Raw genomic sequence first — 9,036 nt, 5'->3', positions numbered from 1 at the left:
TGGAAGTGCACCCAGTGGCTGGAAATGCCTTTAATATTAATAGATTCTGCATCTATTGCAGCCTTTTCTTTCAGCTGTGGGCCTTATCAGGATTATCCAGGCTGAATCACTGTAACATGAATCCCATGAGACTGCACCTGAAGGCTTCGTGATACAGAAAGTAGGAGCTTGAAAAGTGTTAGCAGAGTTGGCTGTTGGGCACATATTGCTTAAATGCTGTTAAGGTACACACCAGCTCCCTGTCTGCTGCCATGTGCAATTTAAATCTTGAGTCTTTTTTAAATCTGCAAAGTCTGCTTGATGTAGGATCTAGCAGCAGGCCCACTGACTTGGGAGGCAAGTAAGGGGGACAACTGCTAAGGCCTGCCCCTTCCACCCAAAGCTCCACCCTCTCCCAGGATATGGAGCTGGGTCCTGCCACACCTTGCTCCCATGCCCGGAGTGGCTGTCGGCCCAGTATTTAGCAGTATGGTTTTCTTCTGTGCACCCCCTCCTTGTTAAAGTGAGCAGACTTGCTCTTGCTAACAGTCCCTAGCTTTAAACATCTGATTGCTCAAAGCAAGGTTTTCTTAGTGGGCAGTCCAACTATGAAATCTTATTTATCGACTTTTAGAAGGCAGAACTTAAATTTTCAGGGCCTAATCAATGCAAAGCCTCCCTCTTCACTCCAGCTTCTGTCTGAAATGGATTAGCTGTGATTCACATTTTGTCCTTACAATTTCTGAAATAGTAGGTTGAGATGTTTGCTCACCCTGGGCCCTGATTTAACATCAGAAGATAGCTGTGAGTGTAAGGCATGTTTGCAGTGCATTGTGGGAGCACAGTACATGTTGGAGGTTTCTGGGTAAACAAATTAGAGGTTTTTGAATTAAAATATTTAAATAATCTATCACTTTTCTTCTGAGTCCTTTATTTCCTGGTTTCAGGCCCTTGCTGCAGGAACAAGCTTCACGGCGGTGAAGGAAATGAAGCTAGTAGTTCAACAGAAGGGCTTCTCCCAGTGTGTCTCATCTGCTGACCCCTCTGGGAAAGGATCCAGACCCAGGGCTGAGGTCCAGAAACTGTCCTACAGCATCTAGGAGAGGGGGCAGAAAGTAGCTGATGGGACTTGTAGACTCATCCTTTGATGTTTGGAGCATGGAAAGTGGAGTACTAGCATGGGAGAGGCACTGAATGGGAACAAGAATCTACCAAAGGAATGTGCTCAGAGGGAGAGAAGTAGACATGAACAGGTGCTGTCTTATATTTGACACAGAAACATAGGTCTGGAAGGAACCTTGATGAGTCATCTTGTCCAGCCCACAGCACTGAGGCAGGACAGAGTCTACATCAGCATCAATTACAAGTGTTTATCCAACCTGATCTTCAAAACCTCTAGTGACAGGGATGTGATATTCCTCCCTTGGCAACCAATTCTAGTACTTAGCTATCCTCAGTTTTTCCTAGTGTGTCTTTTTTTTTTTTAAAATGGTAAATTGTCCTTAGGGAATATTAAGCTGATTAGTTCACATTCTACCGTCAGTGCACTTGGAGAACTTGGGGAAGGAACTCATATCTTTTTTTCTTCCTTACCAATAGTTTCCTTGCTCAGATGCTACCTCCAGTGTGGATAGTTCCCCTTCTTTCAGTCTTTAAAGAAGATCGTAGTCCATTCAAGCTCCCAACTGCCGAACATGGGGTGTACTAGTAACTGTGGTGTGCGTCCACCTGCTCCTCCTACCACATGTATATTGTGGCCAGCAGCCCACATGACAACTCAGGCCTGCCTGCCACCCCATCACACTCCTACACGAGACTGGCTGGGAGCCAAGATTGATGATAAGCAAGGAGCTGGTAAGTTCCTTGTGTAGCTACTCCCTGACCAGGCTTCTCAGAGATTTTTGCACATCAGACATAGAGGAATGGGAGAGGAGCAGGGCTCACCACAATGGGGAGAAGAGGATTGGTTTGTTTTTTTTTTTTTTTAGTGTGTGTGTGTGTGTGTGTGTGGTGCTCATAAGGAAATGATTGGCAGTCAAAGGAGACAGTTTTGGGGAATAGGGTGTGGTAATAGCTGAGGAGAGCCATGTGTTCTAGGAGGGATTCATGCAAACTGTAGGGGTTTGTTTTGGGATTCTACACTGAATAAAACCCAACTTTTAAACTTGCTGTACTATGGGAGTATGGCATTAGGCAAGCCAGCCAGTGGTGGCTGAACTGCACTGCTCTGACCTGGTTGTTACAGCTTTTTCCTCAACAAGTGACCGGAATATGCCAAAAACAGAAAAGTGATTTTTTTTTTTTTTTCAAAAGAAAGTTAAGGAAAAAATTAATTGTTTGCCAGCACTGTGGCTGGTAAAGAGCTAGCGGTCCTCCATATGGAAACAGGAGGACTCCTCTAACAAGTAAAGGATGGGCTACTTAAGAGAAATACACAAATCTGAGCATTTCTGGGCTGGCTGCAGTACAGTTGCTGCTAGAAGAAGTTTTGCTTTAGTTAAGTGGTTATATATTTAAATAGTGAAGAGCAGGAATTGCCTAGCTTGGTGGAGTTAAAAGATAAATTTCAACAGCTGAAGGAACAGAGCCTGGACAGATACCTGGACTAAATGACACCTACGAGTTTTAAACCACTTGATTTATTGCCTAAGATGGCCATTAATAGCCCACCCCAAATTTGCCTGACTGTTAATCCTACATGTAGGTATTCCCAAGAAGGGATTAGGTACAGTCTTTAAATCAGGAAGATAAATTTAGAACTTGTCTGTGTGGTGACTCAGCGCACAAGAGGCCAGATTATAAATCTACAGTGCACCAACTTGCTGTGCTGTAACTGGTTACAATGGGTCCTCATACCGGGAGCTATAAACTCCATAGTCCACGTTGAGGAACTGCTGTTATAGGTTATGGCTCAAGAACACTATGTACAAATGATTACTTTCAATCAGGAAAGGTGTAGTATCTAAGTCTGAAGAGGACTATAACTATAATTTTGTTGATTACATCTACTAAGCAAAATCCTGTATTGTTACAGTGATATCAGGCTTTTAACCTACCTTTTTATTTTAACCTCTGCAAGGCTGAATACCACAGCACGTTGGTGGATTGCACAGTTAGCTGATTAATTTCAAAGCTAAACGTTGTCCAGGCGACATCTGGAGGTAGATGCTTTATCTGGAATACCTCTTAATATGGAGAAATGACAGAATGCAGAAAGGAGATGAGCAAAGATTGTCAATGACGACTTAAGTTTCTTGGATGTAGAAGCTGATAGCAAGGTATCTTAGTCAGAAGGCTTCTCTATGGGCATGACAACTGCCAAAAGTCCTTTTCCATGGCAGCCCAACACCATGTACCTGGCTCTTGCTAAAATTACTTACAAGTCCCTATGGCACAAGCCTAATAACCAAGAACACACAGGAGAATGTGGAAAGTTCTCCATCCTGATGCATGAATGGCATCTGTTGCATTTGGATAGAAAACTTTTTCTCAGAAAGCCAAGTCAAGAAATCAACTGGCATTACTGGAAAATCCCCAAAGCAAGCTCATATTAAGAACTACATGAACAGAAGGGACTTCTTAGAAGCAGATGTCAGACTCCACTGATTCTCAGCAGGAGTGCAGAGCACTATATAATGGGATCCATGAAATAAAAATGTTGACCCTGTACCCATGGAAACTGCTGATTAAACTAATGTGACAGATATGAGATTACCAAAATGAAACCTGAAGCCACAAGGGCACAGGCAACCAAATGACCAATTAGTGTTAGTGGTTTGTTCTGGTGATCTAGAGAAGGCAGCACCCCAAAGACACTGACATAAATACAGAGGGATGGTAACTAATTCATGTCTACCTCCAATTATCAGTCTGGTGAATGTACCAGTGAGTCAGCTCCTGTTGGTCAGATTCCATACCGAGTACGTATTTCTCTACCTCATCTGCTGTTTTACCCAAGATGAATGTAATAGTAACAAATGAAACGATACCAAGTTATGGTGAGGCTATTGCACAAGAATGTTTTATGGTTCTATCTAAATTTTATGCTTGGTTAGATTTTTTTTTTTCGCCACAGTAAATCACTCTATGCCCCATACCTTGGGCTCTTAGGGTTGTACCATTTAGCATATAACTTATTTTAAAGCTTTTGGAATTTAAAGCGATTAGAACTACCTCTTTTTTTTTTTTTTGGCTAATGGAGCTTTAGTGCCACAAAAATTGTTTAATGTAAAAGACTCTAAAGAGATTGAAGTTTTCCTCAGCTGTGCTAGCACCTGAGAAAGATGAGATTCACCTGCGAACAACCATTTGGAGCTTTGTGGAACCACTGGACTATTGCTAGTAGGTCAGACAGACAAATTGCATAGCTATGTCAGGCTAACTTTACATTTAGGAGGGTTTAGTGTCTATCAAGGAATAGACAGCTGGTGTTCCTTTAAGGACTGGAGGCCTAAGGGGACACTTTGGAAAGCAGGCTGTCGTTGTAGTTTGGGTAGTCAGGGTTTCCACACCACAGGGGATTGTGCAAGCTGTTTAGTGGAGCTTTTATTTTAAATTTAATAAAACTCCAATTTTAAAACCCTCCATGGGCTGGGAGTGTAACACAGTTTGTCTAAATCAGGACCAAGTGGGGAATAAATCAGTGACCATCCCCCAGGAGGGTGACCTAAGCATAGCAATAACCCAAAAGGGGTGGACTAATGAATAATAGGGTGAGAGAGACTGTAAACTGAATATTAACCAACTTCAGCCTGAAAAAAATCAAAAGGGCTGTAGAATAGTCTCTCCATAGAAACATCTGAGTGGCAAAGGCACAGAGCAGTCCTCATTTACACCGGAATGGACAAAATACATGACAGCGTAGAGATTGGTTGGGGTTTTCTGTGCCAGTACATGCTGGTACCGAGCACGGGCACCTCAGTAGCCCTAGCCATGGGATAGGCTGGGAGGGATGGGGGCAGGGAGCCATCTGAATACTGGCTCCTCTGTGTTGTAGGTTTTTTTGTTTTGTTTTTGTTTGAAAAGAGGTACTGTTAAGGAGCAATCCAGGAAGGCACTAAAATAACAGACTAAATCTTCTCATTTGGCTTATCCTGCCATAACATCAGCCGACACATGTATTTTTCCCAAAAGCAACAACAGTGACTATGTAAGACAGTCAGAGAGGTGTCTGTGTTCTAACAAAACAAACCAGAAATCAGGTAGCACTTTAAAGACTATAAAAAACTCATCACCTAATAAATTATTTTGTTAGTCTTTGAAGTACTACATGGCTGCTGGTTTGTCCTAATTGTAATGCTATGATATGTTTGCACTGCAGTGATTAGAACTATGCTTACAGGAAAAAAATCTGTAAATTCTTTTCAAGAAACAGGCAGTTTTATCACACAATCCTCCATAGCTTAATGACATAAAAATCCAAATAATCTGAGTAATACGTTGTCCTGTTTAAATATATTTGTCTGATACACGCTTCCTCAGCCATCCGACACAGAGAAGATCTTTACCATCCAAAGGCATGATTGTCAAGTAAAGTATTGATTGAGACACACAGGTACTTGCTATATTCCATTTGTCTAGAACTAACTGGGAACACGTATGCTATACCCTGCATCCATGCTCAGTTGGAACCAGTTTCAGAATTTGTCACAGCCTGGCTCAATTTCACTCTGCTAAATAGCATTAAGTTAAGGGATACCTCAGTGGTTTGATCATTGGCCTTGTAAACCCAGGGTTGTGAATTCACTCCTTGAGGAGGCCATTTAGGGGTCTGGGGCAAATAGATTTCAAAATCTGTTAGGGATGGTACTGGCCCTGCCAAGAGGGCAGGGGTCTGGACTTAGTGACCTCCTGAGGTCCCTTACAGCTCTGAGATATGTGGGTAAGTGTTACCCTGGTAAGCATGGGGCTGAAGAGGCAATTAGTTATCAGTCTGCCACAGTTTGAGAGAGTGAAGTCTTATTCTTGAGAAATTAAAAGTTAGATATACATATTATTTTATTCAGGGCTTCAGTCCAGAACTAGTTGCTGAGAAAGCACTGCCTAATTTGAGGATGCTCTCCACAGTGAGAGCAAAACATCTGATCCAGTTAAGTGGTAAAAAGCTACTGCACTATAATAATGACAGCTTTATGTATCCCAAGGTTTGGCTATTTTTTTCCCCTCCATTTACTATGGAAAGAGTCTAAAACAGGAAAAATACAAACATACAGTCTAGTGTGAATCAGTATAAACAAGAAGTTTACACCCTCCCTGGAAGGGGGCGGGAAAAAGTATAAGACTCCCATATAGCAAATATCTCTACTGTCACTAGATGTCACTGTTTTGGGGGAAGACTAAAAATGGTTTGTTAAATTAAACAGAACTATTTTAAGATCAGGAAAAACCCTGTCTTAATTTTAAATGAACTAGAGATTTGCTCTATGTAACAGATGAGATCAATTTACAAAAATTTTACTTATGAAAAGTAGCTTGAGCTATATTTCAGCTTCTCTTTGAATTTCTAAAACAGCTCAGAGTTTAAGCAAATGAACAATTTAGTGAAGTCAAGAGTGACAAACTGCAAGGGACAATAGGTTAAAATTAGCTAACAAATCGCAGTAATGGAAATTATGCAGGGAGTTACATTAAAAATTGGCAAGGGATAGATTACTTAACCAGCTTTCAAGTTCCTTCCCCCATTCTATATCTGTAATTTAGTTTGATTGCAAGATCTTCAGAGCAGTGAATGACTCTTTCCTCTCCCCTTCATTTATCTGTGTGGTGACTCAAAAAAACACCCGATGCTCAGAACCTACTCCTATATAATTCAGTGGTGCAGGATCAAGTCCTTGGATTTAGATACTGAAGTACAGTATTGACAAAACAGCTTACTTATATAAAGAATTAAAAGTCTGTATCTTTTTAAAGCAGCATAGCTCCTCTAACATTAAAAACCAGTATGTTGACTACGTTAAACTTATGGATCATGATTTCTATCATGCACTGTTTAGAGTGGTTTAGGGTAAATGAAAGTAGCGATTTCAGGTAGGGGAAGGACAAGTGGAAAGGGAGAAGAAAGGGTAAGTGTCTGAAGAGCCATTTTGAAAGTTCTCAATAGCCAAACAAACCCCATGCATGTACAAGGGAGAATGCACCTATGTAAAAAAGTAGAACTTCCACAGAGTATCTGGAATTTTGTAGGAACTCTGGATCCTTCAAGTTCCTCCTTCCACTCCCACAATTGCATATGCTCAAGGGTTGACCAACATGTGATGGCTTGTAGTAAGATACGCAAAAGATTTGCTACATCACATTAGTAGATGCTCAAGTATATGAGCCCCTGATGGTGTGGCTAGGTCCAGTAATGGGGTGTCTAGTCTTGATATGTGGACAGAGCTGCCAATGTGGATTTGTTAGTGGGTTAGTGTTCTGCAGTATGTTGTGTGGCTGCTAGTGAGTATTTTCTTGAGGTTGGGTGGTTGGCTGTAGGAAAGAACAGGTCTGTCATCCAAGGCCTGTGAGAGTGAGGCATCCCACCCACTAACTGATTTGCAGTCATGCCAATGCCTCTGTGCCGTGCGTATTGGACAAACTTGACAGTCTTTGCACCACAGGATAAAAAGATTTCCTAGTTTACATCTTACTGTGCCTTTACTACACAAATGCAGTCCAAATCCCTAAACGGTGCCAACTTAAGAGAATTAAATTCTTTCAGAGTCTCAAAACTCAAGGACATTTTGAGCAGCTTGAGCTTTGCCACCAGTCTCCATGCTGCACTGTGGAATGCATTTCAGCAGGATAGATGCAATAGAAAACCAACCATGTTTACCACCCTGCTGTGTGTTATTTCTGCTGTAGGAATATGGCTTCCTGACACTTCAGCAAGGGCTCCACCTTACCACAGCTTGTAGTATATCAATTGCACCAGCCCTGCCTCTCACAATGGAGAGTGGAGGTGGTTCTTAAAGTAGAGACAGCAGAGAAATAAATCAGCTGGTCTTAACTAAACCTCTTCTCCTCCTAGGACCTCTCCAGAGGATTTATTGCACTGACGAAACCCTAGAAACAGAAATTGCAGAAGGCTCAATGCAACCTCATATAAATCAATAAACCTGAGTTCTGTAATGAAGTATCTCCCTAGAAGCAGGAAGCCTCAAGAGGAGGGCAGAGCTAAAAAATTACACAGGGTTCTCTGTAACATGTGCTCAAGGAAACCACATCTGTGTATCTCCTCACCCCACCCCCATGCTGGTAGTGTGCCTTTAAAGAGGGTGCTTTAGATAATCATGCAGCTGCACAAATGGCCCTCCTTTACCATTTGGTTAAGCTGTTGTGTAAAGTCTCTCCAAGCATGCTGCTTCCTTCTACTGAGGTTTCCTTGGTTGCTATTCTGCCTTCCTCCTTCACTACTGTGTCCTTGAGCAGAGAAGTCTCATGAACTTTCTGTACCTACAGTTTGCATGTTACTGCCCTTCCAGTAGCAGGAAGTGAGGGAGACCCTTCCAGAATGAGGAGGGTAGAGCACTACCGGCAACTGAATTCTAGTGATTATGAAGTCCTGACCTCCTTGCAGAGAGGCAAGTGCTTCCCCATCCAGGCCTCAGTGAGGACACAGACTGAGTGCTCCTCCATTGCTTCTTTTTTTAAACAGACTTTAGCAGTTCCACCATGAGATGGAGAAATTCAGAAATTAGTGACAGACTGCAAAAGCTGCTGTGCCAGAACTGCCAGCATCCCCACTGTTACTTTTCTAGCCTTGCATATAGACAGTTGCACAAACAGCAGCAGCACCTGTGAATTTCCCCTGCCCATAGCATTCTTCCTTAGGTGTGAGCTTTCAGTGAAACAGTGACCCCTGAAGTCGACACTAGGAGCTGGTTTGCAATATTCTTCTCCTAAACCAGGTTATAGTGTCTGTTGTTCCAGATTTATTTCCCACACAGGGTATGAGAAACTGGTTTTCAACTCTTCGTTTCCCATACAAAAAGGTTTGTCAAGTATTTTCCTCTCTCCACAGAATATACTGGGTAGTAGTGTGCTCTGCATTACAAAACATGCCGTAGTTAGATTGTGATG

The sequence above is a fragment of the Carettochelys insculpta genome, chromosome 9 (assembly GCF_033958435.1).
Source record: "Carettochelys insculpta isolate YL-2023 chromosome 9, ASM3395843v1, whole genome shotgun sequence".
Taxonomy (NCBI): domain Eukaryota; kingdom Metazoa; phylum Chordata; order Testudines; family Carettochelyidae; genus Carettochelys; species Carettochelys insculpta.
This window is presented reverse-complemented; position numbering follows the sequence as displayed.